The sequence below is a fragment of the Suricata suricatta genome, chromosome 10, assembly GCF_006229205.1.
Source record: "Suricata suricatta isolate VVHF042 chromosome 10, meerkat_22Aug2017_6uvM2_HiC, whole genome shotgun sequence".
NCBI classification, from domain to species: Eukaryota; Metazoa; Chordata; class Mammalia; order Carnivora; family Herpestidae; genus Suricata; species Suricata suricatta.
This window is the reverse complement of record NC_043709.1, coordinates 117977898-118000667: the sequence shown is the minus strand read 5'-3', so window position 1 is coordinate 118000667 and position 22770 is coordinate 117977898. Positions and strand designations below refer to the sequence as shown.

Here is a 22770-nt window from a genome sequence, read left to right as displayed (position 1 = left end):
ATATAATTTTTCATAGTAATCTCTGATGATTGCTTGTATTTCTAGGGGATTGGTTGTAATAGATCCTTCTTCATTCATGATTTTGTCTATCTGGGTGCTCTCTTTTTTCTGAGGAGTCTGGCTAGAGGTTTATCGATTTTGTTTATTTCTTTTAAGAGAGGGAGTAAGAGAACAAGCGGAAGAGGAGCAGAGATGGAGAATCCCAAGCAGGCTCCATGCTGTCAGCACCGAGCCTGCCATGGGACTTGATCTCATAAACCATGACATCTTGACCTGAGCTGATATCAAGAGTCCAGGGCTTAACTGACTAAGACACCCAGGTGCTCCAATAATGGAAAAATTATATTAAAATGGATCACCATGGACCACCAAAGAATAACTGAGATGTTATTTGTAGATTAAACATACTATTTAGAAGTTGCCTTTGAATTGTTTGCATAGAGGTAACAAAGAAGAAACAAAGTTCTTCTTTCCAAGAATACCATGAAAAATTATAAGTGAACAAAGAAAAACTTGAAAAGAAGTGGGGAAATGAACTTTAAACTCTTTCCCAAGGATTCCTCTCTATTTCCCCCACCTTTTTTTTTTTCTGCTTTTAAACCTTTGGAGAATGCAAGTTTGATCTGAGAAAAAAAATAATATTCAATACTTGTTTGGTTTTTATTCTTGCCAAAGATCTAGAGGGTTCTTTGCATTTTCAACCTGAAAGTAATTTTCAGTTTTCTCCTTTTTGACAAATATCATTGGCTTCTCATATTTACTCCATACGTTTTTTGAAACATTTCTCACATCCACATCTCTAGATAGAGACTGCTCTATGGTTACTAATAGCATTGTAGTTGTTCACAAGTAGCCATCTTCCATGTGTTACCTTTCTGGGCTCTTTGGACAATTCACATGACTCTGGGTGAATCTTCCTAGGATTTCATGACACCAACTGTCCCATTATCTTCCTTACTCAGATAGCTCCTTACATTCTTTTCTACACTCTTTCTGTCCCTTGCATTATATTCTGATAACTCCAACATTAAAACATCTAGTTCTAAATGTTAAGAGTGACCTGCTTAGCAGTTATATACTGTGACTAATATATATTTCTTCATATATATGAACTCTAAAGGTACAAGTCATTCCCATTTTATGGTTGAAAAAATGAAATGCAGAAAGTTTAGGTGACTTCCGTAGGCCACACTGACTGTAAGCAGCCGAGTGGTGACTCAAACCAAAAGAAGTCTGACCAAAACCGTCAGCCCCTGCCACCACACTACACTGCTTCTGATCAACAATCTCGTGTAAGCTGTTTACACTGAACACTCCAGAAGATACCTCCAGTTGGCTATTCTCCAGGTGCTTCTGGGTCACTATATCCAAGGCTGAATTCAACATCACCCTGCAAAACCTTCTAACATATCTGCCTCACTTAGTTCAGAGACTGTTACTCCTAGCAACCTAGTTGTGCAAACCTGAGTTATTTTAAGACATTTCTTTTTCCTCATCCTTATACCTTATCAGTTTTTAAATCTTGCTGATTATTCTTACATCTATATCTATATATCTGTATCTTTTGGTTTTTATAGCTATAACTAACCATCATTCAGGCTTTCATCTTTCCTCTCTTTAATTTAGTTCAGTAGCCTCCTAAAAGATCCTTCTTGCTTCTGTGAAGTACTCACCCCAACTCTGTGCTCAGAGCATCATTCATTCTGCATACAGGGTTTTAGAATATTCACATCCAAGAAGGTCCCTCATTTCTCTCAGGGTAAGACTTACCCTGTTTATTGTGGCATGTATGAACTTCCATGATCTTGATACTGTTTGACTTTAGAATTTTACTTTCCATGCCCCTCTCACATGGGCTATGTTCTTGAGCAGCACATTTGAGAAAAGTGTTTTTCTTAGAATATGTAAATATCTATTTATTTTTCAAGATTCACCTCAAAAGCACTTCCTGTCATAGGTGAGAGGCAGAGCCCATATCCCATCATAGAAATTGAATGCTCCAGATGCTTGTTTTTCCAGCTTCTGTGGTAGCCAAGATGTCAGCCTATGACAGGCTTTGCCCAAGAGAGGCTCTCCCTCTAGACTTTGAATTAGAGGCTAGTGATGCATCATGGGCATCCTTGATTGGAGTGTTGACAGTTTCATCACCTGTTAGTTTCTAGGACAATATTGTGCAACAGTGCTAGAGGCTCAGCACTGATTTTCCACGGCAGCCACAGTGATGCTCTTTTACCATCAGTGCCAGGTCATGGAGTTGGCCATTGTTTTTGGCTTCATAGCCACTGAGCAGTGTTCTTCAGCCCTTCAAGTGTTTCTCCAGATTATGCAATATTTTAAAAATAAATTTCTTTCTACTTAACTTTATCAGAGTCATTTATGTTGCTTGCAACTAAGAGCCTTGATTGTCATGCCTAGGCAGAATTAAGTAAGCCCGACCCTGATCTCATAGCATTCTTTTTTGCAGAGCTGTTATGCACATATTTCATTATATTGTGTCTCTAATGTTCATCTGTTTTCTCCACTATATTAATCTTTCTGAAGCTAAGATAATTGCCTTCTTTATATTTCTGTCTACAGATCCTGATACATAATAGTGTTCAGTAAGTGTTTGTTTGTTTTGAATGAGGATATTATTTAATGAATAAGTAAATAACTGTGTGATTCTGAAGTAGCCTGCTTTTCTACTTTATGCTTTTTCTCCTTCAAATAATGACCTTCTCTTAAAAATAAACAATGAAGCCTAAGTAAGTTCAATCTGCCTACATTGAATCTGATGATTTAAAGTGTTTTCTAAAGATACATACAGTTGAGAGATCAAACAGCACTGTTTAGCTGGGAAAAACTGTTTCTGAAATTAAGATACACATCAACACAGGACATCTCAGCATATTCAAAGGTGTTCTGGTCCCCATCAGTTTTATTAATTCTTCCTGACTAGAAATATCAGTCTCCTAACTATGATAGTTAACTTTAAAAATTACTCAGATTAAAACAGTGCTTAAATTATTTGGACTTGTGACCCTTTAATTCACTTTTTTTTTTAATAGGAAAAAGAGAAATGGATTATGGAAAATATCTATTAGTGACTTCGGTTATTCCATTTGGTTCAAGAACAGAGACTGCTCTTTGGTATGGACAGTGTTTCTGGAGAGGATGAGGAAATTGGTTTTCTACTGACCACTCATTACACTTAGAAACAACAGTGCACATATTCTCTGACTTTCAGAACAGTCTACCAACTGTCAGGACTGACTATCAGGCTGAACTGACACCAGTTCTCCCTCTTAGTAGGAACTGTTGCTGCAGATTTTACCTAATGGGACACATAGGAAGCAGTTAATAGAGGCTTAAGTGACTTAAACAGATGCATATGAATCACTTGGAAATCTGGATTGTTAAGAAATATCAAAAGGCTATTACAAAGATATTAGTTGAGGCTGAAATCTAATTTCATTGACCTTAAACAACTATTATTACAATTATAAATTCATGTGTCTGTCTTTGCCACAGTTTGTACCTTGAGGATAAGAACTTCATAGAACTTTGTCATTGATCTTCATATATCTAAGAATAAATACTGTGCTTGGCAAATTTTCTAAAGTAAGCCATGATAGGATAAAGCCCATAGGCCAATTCTTATTAAAAACAGTTTAAAAGTGGGGTGCCTGGGTGGATCAGTCAGTCGAGGGTTCAACTTTGTCTTAGGTCATGATCTCCCAGTTCATGGGTTCAAATTCCACTTTGGGCTCTGTCCTGACGGCTCAGAGCCTGGAGCCCGCTTCAGATTCTGTGTGTCCCTCTCTCTCTACCCCTCCCCTGCTCATAATCTGTCTCACACTGTCTCTCAAAAATAAATAAATGTTAAAAAAAAAAGTTTAAAAGCTGCTTTCTACAAGTCAATTCACTTTTTTTCTATGACCCATTTGATGGTTTAGAGACTATTCAATAATATCCACTTTATCCTTTCCAGTGATTTCTATATTGCTTTAACCAGTTTCTCTCCTTTTATTATTCTGAGAAACACTAAGCAATACTTTCGTTTGGTTTTGTAGCATGCGTAAAATTTAACAGTGCTATGATCATAGTTGATAATAATAAGTATATGCAAACTTAAAATTTTAATTAATGCTAATATATGTGATAATATTGTTATTTATTAAACAGAATAAACATCTAAAATACTTAACAGGTTTTCAAAACAAAACATCTTATTCAAATTCAAATACCATTGTAGGGCTACCCAGAGGATATACAAAGAACCCAAAGGATGAACTGTTCAAAACACCAGTTTTTAAAAGAAATGTTTGTCACAAGATTTCTGATGTATACCGACAATGTCAGTTGGCCCTTCTGAATCTCAAGCCCAAATTGGATCACAATCCCGGCTTTGCTTCCTGCTAATATTATGACTTAAATTACTTCATTTCCAAAAGCTTTGATCTTCTCCTTAAAATGGGGATATCGGTACTATTATTCATGGGGTAGCTTTGAGGATTAACTAAGATAATACATAGAAAATACCCAGCCTAGTGCTGTAAAACACTTAAAATAAATAAATAAGTAAACACACACACACACACACACACACACACACACACACATTATAGCATCCAAACCTTATAGATAACAAAAATGGTTTCGTTCTTTGAGTGAAGATAAAAACCTATATTATCAGAAGTGTATTTAAAGAAATTATGTGGAAAGGATTTCTGTCACTCTAATGCAACATTAATAATAATGGTGAATGTTTAGTCTGAGTAGAAGGCTTACTATTTAAAAGATCTATGACCAAATTTCTATTGGCAATCAAATGACAGAATCTAACTAGGAATACACGAAGGTATTCACCATCTACTTATATTATTCTTATTGTTGTTATAAAAAGGCAAATTAAATCTTTAGTAGTCTAACTAGAAGCTTATTAATTTTATTGATTTTTACAAAGAATCAGTTTTTTATTTCATCTTTATTGATTCCATTTTCAAATATATTGATTTTTTAAATAGTTTATTGTCAAATTAGTTTCCATGTAACACCTAGTGCTCTTCCCCACAAGTGCCCTCCTCCATTATCACCACCCCCTTTTCCCCCTCCCTCTCCCCCTTCAACCCTTGGTTCATTTTCAGTATTCAATAGTCTCTCAGGTTTTGAGTCCCTCTTTCTCCCCAACTCTTTCCCTCTTCCCCTCCCCCTGGTCTTCCATTAGGTTTCTCCTGTTTCCTGTTAAACCTATGAGGGCAAACATATGGTATCTGTCCTTCTCTGCCTGACTTACTTCACTTAGCATGACACCCTCGAGGTCCATCCACTTCACTACAAATGGCCATATTTCATTCTTTCTCATTGCCATTTAGGACTCCATTGTGTATATATACCACATCTTGATCTTTTCATCAAGTGATGGACATTTAGGCTCTTTCCATGATTTGGGTATTGTAGAAAGTGCTGCTATGAACATTGAGGTACATGTGCCCCTATGGATCAGCACTTCTGTATCTCTTGGGTAAATCCCTAGCAGTGCTATTGCTGGGTCATAAGGGAGTTCTATGGATAGTTTTTTTAAGGAACCGCCACACCGCTTCCCAGAGTGGCTGTACCAATTTACATTCCCACAACAGTGTAGGAGGGTGCCCATTTCTCCACATCCTCGCTAGCATCTATAGTCTCCTGATTTGTTCATTTTAGCCACTCTGACAGGCATGAGGTGGTATCTCAGTGTGGTTTTGGTTTGTATTTCCCTGATGATGAGTAATGCTGAGCATCATTTCATGTGCCTGTAGGCCATCTGGATGTCCTCTTTGGAGAAGTGTCTGTTTATGTCTTCTGCCCATTTCTTCACTGGATTATTTATTTTTTGGGTGTGGAGTTCGGTGAGTTCCTTGTAGATTTTGGATACTAGCCCTTTTTCTGATATGTCATTTGCAACTATCTTTTCCCATTCTATTGGTTGCCTATTAGTTTTCTTGATTGTTTCCTTTGCAGGGCAGCTTTTTATCTTGAGGTTCAAATAGTTCATTTTTGTTTTCCCTTGCCTTTGGGGATATATCAAGTAGGAAATTGCTACAGTTGAGGTCTAGGAGGCTGTTTCCTACTTTCTCCTCGAGGGTTTTGATGGTTTCCTGTCTCACATTCAGGTCCTTCAGCCATTTTGAGTTGACTTTTGTGTATGGTGTAAGAAAGTGGTCTAGTTTCATTCTTCTGCATGTTGCTGTCCAGTTCTCCCAGCAACCACCTGCTAAAGATGCAGTCTTTTTTCCATTGGCTACTCTTGCCTGCTTTGTCAAAGATTAATTGGCCATAATTTGTGGGCCCAGTTCTGGGTTCTCTATTCTGTTCCATTGGTCTATGTGTCTGTTTTTGTGCCATCAAATATATTGATTCCTGACCTAATTCTTATTACTTTTCTTTTGCTTACACTGGATTTAATTTACTTTTCTTTTGTTTGTTTCCTAAGTGGAAACTTAGATTATCAATTTTAGATCTTCCTTTAAATATATATGTATATCTATCTATCTCTATCTATCTATATTTATTTAATGCTATCCTGTTCCTTCTAAATGCTGCTTTCACTGCATCCCACAGTGTACTTTGATATTTTCACTTTCACTTAGTTCAAAATACTTTTCAATTTTATCTGAGATTCCTTCTTTGACCCATGTGTTATTGAGAAATGCACTGCTTAAATCCCATGAATTGTGGAATTTTCCACCTATCTTTCCATTACTGATTTTCAGTTTAACTCCCTGTGGTCAGAGAGCAGACATTGTATGGTTTATATTCTTTTAAATTTGTTAAGGTGTGTTTTGTTGCTCAGGATGTAGTCTGTCTTATAATGCTGCCTGCAAACTTGAAAAGAATATGCTATCTGCTGTTGTTGGATGAGGTAGTCTATAAAGGTCTATTATAGCCAGTTGATTGATGGTATTGCTGGATTTAACTTTGTCATTCTGATTTTCAGCTTCCTGGAACCATCCCTTTCTGACAGGGGGTATTGAAGTCTCCAATAATGGATTCATTTGTTTTCTTGCAGCTAGATCAGTTTTTGCCACATATGCATTTATATCTTCTTGGACAATTGACCTCTTCATCTATATATGATTCCTTTCTTTATCTCTCATAACTCTGTTCTCAATGAAATCTGCTATGTCAGAAATAAGGCTCCTCTGCCCTCTTTTGATTTGTTGCATGATATTTTTTTTATCCCATTCATTTACTTTTGATCTATATGTGTATTTATACTTAAATGAGTTTCTTAAAGATAAAATATGCTTGGGTCTTGTTTTATGATCCACTCTGACAATCTCTAACTTTTAATCGATGCATTTAGACCACTGACATTAAAGTGATTATTGAAGTAGTTGAAATCACATTTACCCTAATATTTACCCCATTTGTTAATGTTTTCTACTTGTTGCTCTTATTATTCAAAATCCTATTTTCACCTTCTACACTTTTCCTGAATTTTTGATTGAATATTTAAGTGATTAATTTTTCTCTCTTTTCTTAGAATATCAGCTGTACTTCTTTTTAGTTTTTTCATTTTTGGTGGTTGCCCTAGAGTTTGCACTTATGCATTTGCAGCTAATCCCAATCCATTTTCAATTTATATACCACATCATAGGTTGTGTGAGTACCTTATGACAAAACAATCCTCATTCTTTCCTTTTGTCTGCTGTCTGTGCTCTATCAGTGCTGCATTCATTTCACTTACACATAAACATACACAAGTGTGTGTATTAGTACTTGAATACATTATTGTTATTATTTTGGACAAACTATAATCTGTTAGAACAATTAAGAATTAGATAAGTTTTTATTTTAGCTTCACTTACTCCTTCTTTGGTGTTGTTTTTTTATGGGCATCCTAGTATCTGACTCATACATAATATGTTCTTCCTCTCTAAAGAATTTTAAACACTTCTTACAAGGCATGTCTACTGGTAACAAATTCTCTCAATTTTTGTTTGTCTGAGAAACTTCTTACTCTTCCTTCACTTTTGAGGAATAATTTCACATGGTACAGAATTCTGAGCTGGTGACTTTTTTTTTTTCTCTAAATGTTCTAAATATTTTACTCTTCTGCTTGCATGGTTTCTAAGAAAAAGTCTGATGTAACTCTTATCTTCTGTAACTCATCTTTATTTTCCCTTTGTGTGTGTATGTGTCTATATATATAGGTATATGTATATGTATGTATATGTTTGTACATATGCTTATGTATGTATCTATCACTACTACTGATTTTGTGTAGTTTGAAAGCAATATGCCAAGGGATCATGTTTTGTTCTTTTTAAATTTATCCTGCTTAGGGTTCTCTGAGCTTCCTGGATCTGTGGTTTGGTTTTCACATTCATTTGGAAAAATTCTCAGCCATATTTTTTCCAAATATTTCTTGTTTTTTCTCTTTCTTTCTTTCTTTCTTCACCTTTAAATATTATTATTATACATATGTTACAAACTTTTATAATTGTCCTATAGTCCTTGGATATCTTGTTCCATTTTCTGAGTATTTGTTCTCTTTGTTTTTTAGTTTTTGAGGATTCTGATGCTATATCCTCCAGTTCAGAGAGTCTTTCCTTAGCTGTTTCCAGTCTACTGATGAGCCCATCAAACTCATTATTTATTTCTATGATTACTAGTTTTTTTAAGTTCTAGCATTTCTTTTTGGTTCCTTCTTAGAATTTACATCTTTCTACTTAATTTTCCCTTTATTCTTGCATATCATGTACTTAATGCATTAGTTGCTTAGCATATTACTCATGATTGTTTTAAATTCATGGTCTGATCATTTTAATACCCCTGTCCTGTTTGGTTCAGATGCTTGCAATGTCTTTTAAATTGTGTTTTTTGCCTTTAGGTATGCCTTGCCTTTTTTTCCCCACACATAGCCAGATGTTATATACTGGGTAAACGGAACTGCTGCATATAGATAGGCCTTTAGCAATGAGGTAGAGAGGCATGGGGAATGGAAAGCATTCTTCAGCCCTATGGTTAGGTCTCAGTATTTTGGTCTCAGGACTTATGAACTTCACAGATGTTTGCTTGTTTTTCTTACCCCATGTGAAACAGGATAGCTAGAATGGGCTGGAGTTGGATATTTCTCTCCCCCCAGGTCAGTTAGGCTCTGATTAACTAGTTTCCCCTGAGAACAGTCCTTGTTAAAAATAGAATGCTCTAGAGTATTTAAAAATAGTTCCTTTTTCCCCCCCTACCCCCGATGGAAGACTTCTCTCATATTTATTATGGGAATCATGTCAAGATCCTGGAAGTAAATCTCAGAATATTTTGAAGATTCAATATGACTGTGTTTCCCTAGAGTTTTCAACTCAGCCTTGTTCACAGTGAGCCTCTAGCAATTTGTCAATTATAATTCAGGTTCTTCTCCCTCAGCATTGATTTCTGCAGTGGTTTCTACTCTTGAGTGTTTGCTCTGGTAAGCCTAGCCTATCTCTTCAATCCTGGGAGCATCAGTTATTTTTGTGTCCTACCTTCTCTCGTGGCTCCAAAAAGAGCTGTTCATTTTTACATTTTGCTTTTTCTTATGGCCTAGTTCATCTCAGTTTTTTAACTTAGTATAGGTTCCAAATATTTGTTCTGTAGTTGTTGAACGTCGTGTTCTATGCATTTAAGTTAATTTGGTTGATAGTATTGTGCAGATAATCTTTATACTTACTAATTTTTGTATACTTATTACTTACTGTGTGACTAGTATTTAAAATGTTCAACTATGATTGTGAATTTATTTATTTCTAACCTTAGCCACTGTTTGCTTTATGAATTTTGAAGCTCTGTTATCAGTTTTTTGTATCATTAGTTCTCAGTTAATTGCCCTTTTTATCAATACAAATGTCTCTATTTCTTACATTATTTGAAGCCTGTTTTCCTGTTAATAGAGCCATTCCATCTTTCTCATTCTCTCTGTATAGTATATACATTCCTATTCTGTTACTTTCAACAGAGTTGTGCCTTTAGAATTAGTATCTCTTGTAGACAAGATATAGTTGGGTCTTACTTTTTCATCCAATCTGAGAACCTTCCTTTTGAGTGTTTAGTCCATTTACATTTAATGTGGCTCAACAAAATTATTGATTTTTTCCCATTCATTCCTTTTCTTGCTTTTTTGTTTTTGATTCTTGTAATGAATCATTCCTACTTTTAGATTTTGTGGGTTAATTGCATATTTTTGGCGGTCCATTTTAGTTTTTCTCTTGATTTCTTTAGTTTTACCTTTAATTTTTTTAATGTTTATTTTTGAAAAAGAGGGAGAAAAAGTGAGCACATGCACCTGAGTAGGAGAGGGACAGAGAGAGAGGGAGAGAGAGAATCTCAAAGAGAATCCATACTGTCAGTGTGGAGCCCACAGCAGAGCCCGAACTGATCAGCTATGAGATCCTGACTGGAGCCGAAATCAAGGGTCAGATGTTTAAGGAACTGAGATGCCCAGGCACCCCTCGTTATACCTTTTTATGTTGTTTCAGTAATTTCTTTAGGACTACAAATAATGCATCCTTAACTTATCACTTCTAATTAGGGAGACTTCCCACTTCTACTTCCCACTTAAACTTCTTATTCCCCACTTCACAAATGTAATAGACTCACAACATTATAATTTCATTTATCCATTTCAACTTGTCCTTTTGCCACTGTTACTTCTCTTGCTCTAATTTTTTTTAACTAAAATATTTTGAGAAAGATCTTTATTTGCTTTATACAATGGTAAAAATTATATATCTGAAAAATTCATTTTTTTTTAAGTTTTCTACCTCACAAGGAAACTTTGTAGGAAACTGTCGGGTTTAGGAAACTCAACAAGTAAGTTGTTTCTAAGGAAAAATGAGGAAAGTTGTATTTTTATTTATTATTTTCCATTCCTGATATACTTATTTTTCCCTATATTTCCATCCCATTTCACTTCAGACAGATGTTCTTTTGTATTTCTTATACTGCATGGCTACTGCTGATACTATGTTTCAGTTTTTGTTTACTTGAAAATGTACTGTATTTCACCTCTGCTTTGAATGATATTTTTACTGAACAATTTCTTTTTCTTTCATCACTAGATTTTGGCCAAATGTTTTTGTTTGTTTTGTTTTTTGCTTCTATTACTTCTGACAGGAAGTGAGCCTTAATTTGTATTAGGGCTTTTCCATCTATAACGCATTTTTTTCCTCAAGCAGCTTTTTAAGATTTTTTCTTTCTCTTTAAATTTGGTTTTAGCACTCTTACTACAATGTGTCTAGATGTGGCTTTCTTCATATTTATCTTACTTGAGGTCTGCTAAGTTATTTGAATCTGTAAATTGATAGTTTTCACTAAATTTGGTAATATTTTGGTCTTATGTACTTAAATATTTTTATGGGCAATTCCCACTCTCTTCATCTCAGATTCTTACTACAAGTATGTTAAATCATTTAATATGTCATATTACTTAATACATTCCTAAGGCTCTGTTCATCTTAGTTATTTTTTAAAAGTGGATAATTTCTATCCTCACTGAAATTTTCCTTTGCCATTTCTAATCTTCTCTTAATCCTCCCCAGGGAATTTTTCATTCCAATTATTGGAATTTTAAGTTCTAGAATTTACATTTTCTTCTCTTTTTAGTACTTTCCATTTCTCTGCTGAGATGCCATGTCTCTTTACAAAATAAGACCATATACTCTTTTAATTTCTTGAACATATTTATAACAGTTCCATTATAGTCTTTGTTGAATGCCACAATTGGAACATTTAGGAAATAGTTTCTATGGAGTAAATTTTTCCTTGACTGTGGGTTCTTTTTTTTCCCTGCATATTTGTATACTGGATGATTGTTCATTGTATATTGTAGAGACTTTGGTCATTTTCTTTTGAAGTGTGTTGGTTTTCTTTTTTTTTTTTTTTTTTTTTTTTTTTTTTAAGCAGACAGTTCAATTTTTGTTTCATTACCTATATACTTGTGAGGTCTCAGGATTAAGCTACGTTAAAGCTGATCTGCTCCTCAAAGAATTTCCCAAGCTCCTATAACTTGGCATGTCTCTAACTTCAGACTTTCTCCTTGGCAGAAGGAGAAAGGGCAGGTTTGGTGTGGAATAGGCCTTTCCTTAATCCTAAAGTGAGGTTTTACTCTTAAATATAGAGAACAAATGGAGGGTTGACGGAGGATGGGGGAGAAGGGAAAATGGGTGATGGGCATTGAGCAGGGCAGTTGTTGGGATGAGCACTGGGTGTTGTATGTAAGCCAATTTGACAATAAGTTATATTAAGAAAATAAAATATACATAAAATTAGGTTTTATCTCACATCTGATTTTATGCGTTTCACACAAATGCCAGTGGTGTTCACAAGGTCTTTCTACTATGGCTGAACTAGATTCAGATACTGCCGCCTGTACTACTTGACCTCTATAACTTCTCTCCTATCTTTGACCCCATAACAGTTATTCTCTGGTAATCCGTGAGTAGTTTTACACTGTGCCTATAGAGTACAACACTTACAGATTTCTGGACCTGTCCCCTTCATAGCTTATTCTGAAGTGGTACCCTACATTGCAAATGCCAGTAGCTTCAAAATCTCTAAACATCATCCTCTGCTTAAACCCCTGCTTTCTGTACCATAGTTGGGAAATTACATCCAGGCAGTGAATCTATGAAATTATAAGGCCTACTTCATGAGTTTCCCTTCTTACAGGAATTACAGACTTGTGCAGCCTGGTAAGCCAGTATTGAAAAAGAAATTCATCATATTTTTTTGCCCAGTTGTATTATTGCTTATGCTTGTGCTTAGTATCTGAAGTGGGGCACCTGGGTGGCTTCAACATTGACTCAGGTCATAATCTTGCAGCTCATGGGTTTGAGCCCCATGTTGGGCTCTGTGCTGACAGCTCAGAGTCTGGAGCCTGCTTCAGATTCTGTCTTTCTCTCTCTCCCCATCCCCTGCTTCTCTCTGTCTCTCTCAATAATATTAAACATTAATTTTGTTTTTGAATTTTGAAGTGGGTGCCATCTTATGGCACTGAGCTCTTTAACCTGTGGGAACTGAATTGTTAGACACCCAGTTGGTGTCTGAAGAGTTGCAGAATTGGTTGATATGAGGAAAATACCCACACAGTTGGTGTCCTACGTATTGTGAGCAAAAACAGGTCAGGCCTGGTTTATTTAGGACAGTCCTAACTAGTTTATTCTGCTCAAGTATTCCCCCTTTGATATCCAAACATGTTCTAGTTAGGAGAATAAATTATATGCTCATTTTACCTAGCTATATAAGCCTACTCATGTGTAGTTAATCCATAGTAGTGACTTTTAATGCAAAGCTTAATTACCGTGTATGCCCAAAGAGACTGAGGATGTGAGACTCTTTAGGTTAGTTTTATTCAAACAAATTGGTGTAAAAGCAGTATGCAAAATACGACAGAAATGTCATACCTAATTTTGTAGCATCAATTCTACTAAAAGAGTTTGGGAATACATTATTATAATACAGACAGAAAAACAGATATGATATATATTGGAATTTTTGCTTTTTGTAAAGATAAAGCAGGAGACTACCAGGAAATGCCCACTTTCCATGAGCGGCTTCAGTCTGCACCCCTAAACTTCTCAAGGGATACGCATTTGTTTCCAGATGCTACTAGAGCTCTCTTGGTGGGAAAAAAAAAGCTTAAGGAACACTTACTTCTAGGTCATTTGAGGGCATTTTCCAAGCCCTATCCAGCTTTTAAAATTTCTCTGTGCCTTTCCTCTGCCCAGTAGCCTCTCATAGGTTCTATCACTCAGTGCTCAGCACAGCTGATATAACTTTTCTGTTAAAGACTATATATATACCCAGAACGTTTTATGTCTTCAACAAAAAAGCAATGGTATTCCTGAACCAGAGAGAGGGAAAGGCTATCCTGAGATTATCTCCTTCAGTACAGAAAACAACGTTATGGGGCACCTGGGTGGCTCATTTGGTTGAGCATCTGACTTTGGCTAGGTCATGATCTCATGGTGAGTTCGAGTACCTCATTGGGCTTGCTGTGGGCATCACAGAGCCCACTTCAGATCTTCTGTCCCATGTTTCTCTGCCCTTCCCCCGCTGTTCTCTCTCTCTCGCTCTCTCTCAAAAATATTAAAAACAAGAAAATTTCAAAAACATTATTTTATTATTATTATTATTATTATTATTATTATTATTATTACTATTGGCTTTATTATTCTCTTAAAGCATACATGTGCAAAACACTGTCCTGAATGCCAGGGACACAGACTTAAACATGTACTCAGCCCTGTAATTGAGAAACTAACAGGAAGCCTTAAAACCTACTTTAAACCTAAAATATTTTATATTCGACAAATATTTTGCATCATTGGTTAACCAAAATTTGGAAACTATGTAGTAGATGAGACATTAGAATGAGTTCCCCTATTAATAATCCCAGCCAGCAGCCACATGCCAGTACCCTTCCTGACAAACTGCTGAAAAAGGAAATACTAACCTCTGGATGTGTCTCAGATAAAATAAAAGACAAACGGTGTCATATTTTTAAAAAGAAAATAAAGGAAAAGTGGGGGATAACTTCATCCACATTCAAGATAGCAAAACTTTGCTTTTCCTTATTTACATGAACTACAAAACTTGCATTTAGTTAACAAAGAGAATGCAAATGAAGGAAGATCAGAATTTGGTTTTGTTGGAAAGAAGATACACTGTTATTTAACATGCTGTTTCAGAGTTAAGAAAATGATTTGACTCCTACCCATCTCTTATATACTGAATTCAGAAATCATTGTCCAAGATTTTGTAAGATACAATGAAACTATTAAACATAAAAAAGATGAAAATTATCTGAAAATATCTTTTAGTTAGAATTGATATATAGTTTATGCCAAGTTCTAATAAGTACCAGGTAATTTTTCATATCCTGGTATCAACACATAACTAATTTTTACAGGCTCTGTTACTTACCCCAAATGGACAATGAATAGCTTTATGAACTGTTACTTTTCTACAAATGCACCAAAAAGGATAATCATGTATTGAGAAATTATTTTTTTTAGTCAGCTTCAGTTTTATATTCCAGTTTTACTACTTGTTAAGCCACATGATTTAAGAAAGTTAATAAAATGTTTGATTCTCAGGTCTAATATCTGAGAACACCCTCACGGATTTTTTTCTTAAAGGAGACAGTGCTACCTGACCTACAGTATTAAGAAAATGATCATCATATATTAGATGAATACCATCTACTAACATAAATGTTTTGGTCTTGTCATGAAGTTACGATCTTCTTGGAAAATGCTAATTTTAAAGATTTGATCACTTAGAATCTGAAGCTGTCTTCCATGTAAGCATGAAGTCATATAGGCATACATATTTACATCAGTTTAATGGCCTCCCATCACTGCACTGGCCCAACTGAATGAATTGCTTCCTTGTGTCTATCTCTGACACCCACAAGCAAAGCAGTGGAAGGTGTCAGTTCCTTTTAGCAAAGCATACTAATAGGAAGTTATGGTGAGCATCTGCTGAACCTTGGTATAAAGTTCAATGTCTTTGTTAAATGAGTAACAACAAGGCTTCTTTGCCAGACAGGTATTTCAATGAGTTCAGGAAGATACTATCCCCACCAGATCTCTAGTTTCCATACTTGGGGGCCCTATAAGCTTACAGACCACTACGTTTGAGTGTTCTCAATCCGTCAAATCAAGAGTTTGGAGAAGTGCTCAGTCAGGGGTGTGGCAGGAAACAGATGACATAGACAATTTTGTTTATGGAGGAGGATTTGATAAGGGGATTTTTTTGTAAAAGTGAAGGCAAGGCTTAGGCAAAGTAGAAAGGGGTGGAACAATATACCAGGATACTTACCAGTAGGAAGTTGAAGGGGCAGAAGGAGGGAACTCTTTCCAGAGCTCAAAAGTAGAATTGTGGCAGGAAAGGGCCCCTGTCAGAAACTATGCCACAGAAGGGTAGTCAGTCTGCATGATCCCAGGAGGGAGTGGGCCAGGGAAAACACTCCTTTTACCCTCTGATCTCCACCAATGCATCCCACTGGCTAAATTCAATTAGAAGCCAAAGGGCAAGGGAACCTGTTGATTCAGTCCATGAAGGTCAGTGTCCCAGGAACAAAGTGTGGGAAAAGAGGGTGGAGAATAGATTGGGGGTGGGGGATGGAATGTATGCTTCAAGGAGGGGACATAATATGCATATTTCTATTGTTGGCACTGCATATGAATTTAAAAAACCCTTTTGAAAAAATCCTAATGTCAAAATTTAATTTGATGCGCTAGTGGAATCAAAGGCTAAAATTATTAAAATAGGCGATTTCTCCCCTCTGTTGTCAGAATTAATAGAAGTTTCCATTATAAAACATATGTTAAAATTATTGGATGGTTATTCAAGTACAACTCTGGTTAACTCAGAAAGTAATATGAGTTTTATTGTAACTAGTTTTTTATTTTTATTTTACCAGGATTACTAGTAATTATACTAGTTGGTATACCAAAATTTTTCCAAAGAATGAAAGTAAACAAAAGAAAGGCAAAGGCAAAGTGGACATGCTCATTATCCACAAGGGAATGAGAGACAGCTGACTACAAAATCACAATAATTATTAAGTAATAATATGAATCAGGTTTAATGAAAGTTCCAAGAAGGAAGGAGCTTTCTGGAATCCATGGTAACACCTTTGTTTACATAAATCTGAGACTACTCCCTAAAGGCAGTCAGAGACATTTTCTCTCATGGGTTCCCTCAAATCTTACAACCTCATACCCTTTATTAGTAATACACAGATGCCAGAAAGGATGGATTCTTTCACCTTAGGGTCTCCTAACAAAGGACTTTAAATTTCAAAGGATCCATATCTTTAAGGAATCTTATCTAAATTGAATTTTAGGATTTCCATATAGATTGTGGTTTTTTGTTATTTTGTTGTTGTTGTGTTTGTTAGATCTTTCTAAATTTTTCAGAGTATCATGCCTAGTCTTAAAAATAGGATTGTCTAGTTGAATTATATGTCTACTTACAGTACTGATTATTTTGATTTCCCTACTTCCATTCTGTTCAGTACATTTTTAGCTTGATTTTTATACTTTTTTTTTTTTTTACTTTTTATCTTTCTCTTTTGATGAAGTGGAAATAACAGTGTAAGACGGTCAACTATGCAGATAGGTTGAGTTTGAATAAAGAAACTCATTATTATTGATTGCTTAGCTTAGCATTTCATAAGTTCTTTCTGTGTCTCTACATGGATTTCAAAAGCAGGAGCATATTTTGGTAACTCTTAAAATTGTGGAGTCCAATATACCCATATAGCAGAATGACAAGACAGCTCAATAGATTTTCTGGAGTCTATTACCTGTTTCCTCAGAGAACTGAGCCAATACAGGGAGATGCATATACAAACCAAAACAAGTGTTTTGCTTGACATGACCCTTGAAAACAAAGTATACTATAAACATGATAAATTTAGTATAGGATTAAGCTCAAAATACATCATTTGAAGATCTATTTTAAAAATATGCTTTAGATGACCAACATCAGTTTTTTACATTGAGGGTTCGTTTATCCTCATTTCCATCAAAGATAATCTCCAATTCCTGCCACTATAAGCTTATTTGTTATTACCAAAAATAAAATGACAGAGTTTAGATATATAGATTACAACACAACTTCTGTTATTTAATATACATGAGTATGGAATTTATAATTTAACTTTCTAGTGATAGGAAATATTTTGCAAAGTACACTTGTCATAAAATTTAGGCTGCTTATAACAGGAATTAAAAATCAACTAATGAGCTTGCATAAGAAATAGGCAAATTCACATTAGATTGTAAGTAGAGGAACACAGCTGCAATGCTTATTCTCTCCTAACAAAAGCTTTGCACTCTAAGAATGTAGCAAATGGTTTCTAAAATTCCTTGAAGGTATTATTGTTGCATTATTTATTTTGGGGTCCTATAATCTATAATGGAGAACTAGAGCACCACTACCAAAAAAAGTCTTATATTGTAAAAGGAAAAATAACTTCTTCAATAGGAAAACAAAATTATTAATATGTTTCAGGATGATGTCTATGGTTATAAGTACCACACTCTTTTATAAAGTATTTTCCACTTCAATTTTCTCTTTGTATTTTAGAATAAACTTTTTCTTTTTTCATGCAAAGTCTTTGATGATAAAATGGCAATGAATGTACATATAATTATTGCTTGGCACCCTAATATGCATAATTTATTTATAGTATCTTCAGTGTTATGCATTATTCACTTTATCAACAAGATTTTGAATGTTAGTTCTAAATGTCACTATGCATTACTTGTGGTTTATCAGATTCATCATACTATATATGCTATCATATCAAAACATAGCCCACCATCAAAGAAACTATACCAAATATATCTCTGGAGGAGACAGAAAACAATTAATAAAATGACAATAAGTACATAGCTATCAATAATTCCTTTAAGTGTAAAAGGACTAAATGCTCCAATCAAAAGGTATAGGGTGGTTAACTGGATAAAATAAATAAGACTCATTTTTATGCTGGCCACAAGAGACTCACTTCACATCTAAAGACACACACAAACTTAAAGTGAAGGGATGGAGAAAGATATTCCATTCAAACGGAAACTAACAGAAAACAGGAATAGTAATAATCATATCATTCAAAAAAAGAGTTTGAAACAAAGACTTTAACACAAGACAAAGAAGGATACTACCTAAAGAGGTCAATCCAAGAAAAAGATATAACATATGTAAATATTTATGTACTCCAACATACATATATATGTGCATAAATATAATTTATATGATATATATAAAGCAAATATATATATACACATATATATGCTAAATACATAAAGCAAATAGTAATGGACATAAAGAGAGAAAATGAAGTAATAAAATAATGGCAGGAGACTTTAATACCCCACTTACATCAATGGATAGATCCTCCAAATAGAAAATAAATAAGGAAAAATTGGACTTAAATAACACATTAGGCCAGATGGATTTAATAGATCTGTACAGAGTACTTCATCCAACAACTGCAGAATACATATTCTTTTCAAGTGCACATGGAATAGTCTCCAAGATGGATCACATGTTAGGTCACAAAACAAATCTCAATAAATTTAAGAATCCTATCAAATATTTTTCCAACTACAATGGTATGACTAGAAATCAATTTCAAGAAGAAAACTGGAAAAACACAAACATGTGGAGACTAAACAGTATGCTACCAAACAACAAATGAGTCACCAAAGAAATTGAAGAAAAAATATATTGAGACAAATGAAAATGGACACAACTTTTAAAACTCTATGAGATATAGCAAAAAAAAGTTCTAAGAGATAAGTTGATAGTGATCAGACCTACCAAAAAAAAAGGAGGGGGGAGAATAAAACCTAAAGTTAGTAGAAGGAAGAGGATAATATAGATCAGAGCAGAAATATGAGACCAAAAAAAAATAGGAAAGATCAATAAAACTAACTTTTCAAAGAAGCAACTTTAAAGAAATTCACTAAACTTCTAGCCACACTCATTTAGAAAAAAAGAAAGGGCCCAAATAAATAAAATAAAAAATGAAAGAAAAGTTAATAACTGACACTACAGGAATATAGATGATTATAAGGAACTACTAATTTACCAACAAATTGGAAAACCTAGAAGAAATAAATAAGTTCCCAGAAACAACAACTTTCGAGACTGAGTCATGAAAAAATAAAGAATTGAATAGATCATTTACAAGTGATTAAATTGAATCAGTAATTTAAAAACTCCCAAGAAACAAAGGTCCAGGACCAGATGGCTTCACAGGTGAATTCTATCAAACATTTAAAGAAGAGTTAGCAAAACTCCTAGAAGAACACACCTATTCTTCCCAAATTAATGCAACAAATTGAAGAAGGAACACTTCCAAACTCATTTTATAGGTATTACCCTAATAGTAAAATCAGTCACCACAAACAAGGAAATTACAGGCCAATATTCCTGATGAACATAGTTGAAAAATTGCTGAAGAAAATATTTGCAAACCAAAGTGCAATAATTCAGTAAAAGGGTCATAATCTTGATCAAGTGAGATTTAGTTCAGCGATGCAAGGATGGATCACCATCTGCAAATCAGTCAACATGATATATACCATTAGCAAAATGAAGGCTAAAAGTCATCATATGATCTTAATACATGTAGAAAAAGGAAAGTAACTAAATTCAATATCTACTTAAGATTAAAAAGAAAACTCTCAACAAAGTGGGTATAGAAGAAACATACCTCCACATAATAAAGGTCCTATAAGACAAGCCCACATCTAACATTATACTTAATGGTGAAAAATTGAGAACTTTTACTCGAAGATAAGGCAAGACAAGGATACCCATCATCACCATTTTCATTCAACACAGTATTAGAAGTCCTAGCCATGGCAATTAGGCAAGAAAAATAAATAAAGCATCCAATTTAGAAAGTAAGAAGTAAAACTGTCACTATTTGCAGTTGACATGACACTATATATAGAAAATCCCAAAGACTCAAAAAAAAAAAAAATACAAAAGAAAACAAAAATGAAAACCCTAGAGACTCCTTCAAAAAATTCCTAAAACTAATAAATGAATTCTGTAAAGGTGCAGGATACAAATCAACATAATCAGTTGCATTTCTGTACACTTAATAATGAAGTGGCCAAAGAGAAATTAAGAAAACAACTCCATTTACAATTGAACAAAAAAAAGTAAAATTCCCAGGGATAAATTTAACCAAGGATGTGAACAACTTATACTTTGAATACTGCAAAACACTGATGAAAGAAAGTGAACATAAGACTGATGAATGAAATATACTGTGCTCACGGAATAGAAAAATTAATACTATTAAAATGTCCAATCTACCCAAAGAAATCTACAAATTCATTATAATCACCATCAAAGTACCAATGGCAGTTTTCACAGAACTAGAACAAAACTTCCTAAAATGTATATGGAAACACAAAGACCCTGAATACTCAAAAAAATTTTAACCGGAACAAGGCTGGAGGTTTCACAATCTTAGATTCTAAACTATACAACATAGCAGTAGTAATCAAAACAGTATGGTTGTGGCACAAAAACAGATCGATGAACTAGAACAAAAGGCCCGAAATAAACTCATAAATATAGAGTAAATTAATCGATGACAAAAGAGTCATATATATACAATGAGAAAAGACATTCCCTGCAATAAATGATACTGGGAGAATTGGACAGCTACACGCAAAATTATGAAATTATTTTCATTACCACTACCTAACACCATGTCCAAAAATAAATTCAAAGTGGATTAAAGATTTGAATATAAGACCTGAAACTGCAAAGCTCCTAGAAGAACACATAGGTAGTAAGATGTTTGATATCAGTCTTAGCAATATCCGGGGGGGGGGGGGGCAGTCTTCTCAGGCAAAGACAACAATACAATAATAGCAAAGAAGAGTGAGATTATATCAAATGAAAAAGCTTCTGAACAGTGAAGTAAACCACCAACAAAATAAAAAGGCAACTTGCTGAATAGGAGAAGACATTTGCAAATCATGCATTTAAAGAGAGGTTATTATCCAAAATATGTGGAATTTATACATCTTAATTTCAAAACATAATCAGTTTCACCAAAAAATAAGCAGAGGACTTAAATAGACTTTTTTTCCCCAAAGAAGATATACAGATGATCAATAGACACATGAAAGGATGCTCAACATCACTAATTATCAGGGAAATGAGAATCAAAACCACAATAAAATATCATCTGTTTCATCTCAAATTGGCTATTATCAAAAAGACAAAAACAAACAAACAAACAAAAAAAACAAGTATTGGCCAGTATGTGGAGAAAAAGGAACCTCTGTGAACTGTTGATGGAAATGTAAATTGGTGCAACCACTATGGAAAATATAATAGAAGTTCCTCAAAAAATTAAGAATAGCGATGCCATATGATCTAACAATTCTACTTCTGGATATTAATCCAAAGAAAACAAAAACAGTTTAAGTTTTTTTTAACACTTATTAATTTTTGAAATGAAATTGAGGGTCAGCAGGGGAGGGGCAGAGAGTGGGAGACATAGAATCTGAAGCAGGCACAGAACTCACGAACCACAAGATCATAAGCTGAGCCAAAGTTGGACGCTTAACCAAGCCACCCATGCTCCCACCAAAACAGTTTTGAAGACATTTATGCTACCCAGTGTTCACTGCAGCATTATTTATGATAGCCAAGATATGGAAGCCACTTAAGTGTTCACTGAGAGATAAATGAACACATACACATACAAACAAGAATATTACTCAGCCATAAAATACAAAAAGAAATTTTGCCATTAATGACAACATGGATGTACCTCAAGGGTACTATGTTAAGTGAAACAAGTCAGGCAAAGACATATACCATTTGATTTGATTTATATGTCGAATTTAAAAATCAAAACAAACAAAACAGAAACAGATTCATAGATGCAGGAACCCAACTGTTGGTTATCAGAAGGGGAAGGCTTTGGGGAATGAACAAAATAGATAAAGGTGATTAAGAGGTACAAATTTCCAGTTATAAAATAAATAAAGCATAGAGATGTAATGCATAGCATAAGGAATATAGTCAATAACATTGCATGGCGACAGAAGGTAACTGTGGCTATCGTTTTGTGATGCATAAAAATACTGAGTCACTATAATGTACATCTGAAACTATTAGAATATTGTATGTCAATAATACTTCAACAAAAACTTTGGTGGCTCAGTTGGTTGCGCATTCAGCTTTGGCTCAGGTCATGATCTCACGGTT

General features: G+C 34.5%; 1 protein-coding gene across 1 annotated transcript in view; it reads right to left on the bottom strand.

The window, feature by feature from the left end:
- MALRD1 (MAM and LDL receptor class A domain containing 1) overlaps window positions 1-22770 on the bottom strand; it is a 759741-nt gene that overhangs the window by 86444 nt on the left and 650527 nt on the right. The gene's annotated exons all lie outside the window — the stretch shown is intronic.